The following is an 895-nucleotide window of genomic DNA, read 5'->3' as shown; positions in this document are numbered from 1 at the left end:
TGCTGCCTGTTAGGTGAAAGATCTTCCTTCTGTGACCTTAGATCAAAGTTTGACACCACATGAACATACCCAGCTTGGCTCCAGGAACAGACTGTGTTATGGGGTGGGAAGACCAGCTGGTGCTGGTCAGAGGAATAACCTGGAACACAGGCGTTGGGAAGATGTGACCCTCTTGCTCCAGGACCTGAGGATCCAGCTGTGTACCTTAGTCCCTCTTGAGAATTTGGTATCCCTCCCTCTATGTTTTTTTCAATACTTCTTTCCTCTCAGTTTCTGGAGGTGTCTGTAGGAGATTTTGGCACGGCAGTAAGGTGGCTGCCTCGCAGTAAACCATAGTAACCTGATAATTTTTTTCCGGTTTCCCAGACTAGGATTGCTTTTTCCTGCCAAGTGCTCAAACACACCATGGATGAAGGTTAATTTTCTACACCAATTTAAACTGTTACAGTACTGCCATGGGAATGTTCATCCAATTTGGAAAAATTGCCAGTGTACAGGTGCAAAAGATAACCCAAAGTTAGACATTTTTTTTCTCCAGAGCAGTAGCAGCTCTATTGTGCTCTTGGACATCCAGGGATTTCATTCTGTTTATTTTTAACTCTCTCTGAAGCCAATCAATGGAAGTTTCATCTCCGGTCATGCTGCCAGTGGGGATAAAATGTAAAGCCGTAAATCTCTTTTCAAAGTGGGATTTAGATCCTTCCATGCTTATCAAATCGCTTCAATAGATCTTATCTAACATTCATTTATCTACAATGGTTAATAAGTTACTTTTTTTAAAAAATGCAGATATATTCCCTCTGTGGACATAACCTCATCTAAGTAGCCTGTAATTCAGCAGTCTACACTTTTGTTTGCTTTCCCTTTCTTAAAGTAATACAAGACTTATTTTAGA

General features: G+C 41.0%; 1 protein-coding gene across 1 annotated transcript in view; it reads left to right on the top strand.

The window, feature by feature from the left end:
• Nucleotides 1-895, top strand: part of LAPTM4B (lysosomal protein transmembrane 4 beta) — a 55,679-nt gene that overhangs the window by 41,248 nt on the left and 13,536 nt on the right.

The sequence above is a fragment of the Acanthisitta chloris genome, unplaced genomic scaffold (genome assembly GCF_000695815.1).
Source record: "Acanthisitta chloris isolate BGI_N310 unplaced genomic scaffold, ASM69581v1 scaffold30657, whole genome shotgun sequence".
NCBI classification, from domain to species: domain Eukaryota; kingdom Metazoa; phylum Chordata; class Aves; order Passeriformes; family Acanthisittidae; genus Acanthisitta; species Acanthisitta chloris.
The sequence above is the reverse complement of the archived record's forward strand: the minus strand, read 5'-3'. Positions and strand labels throughout refer to the sequence as shown.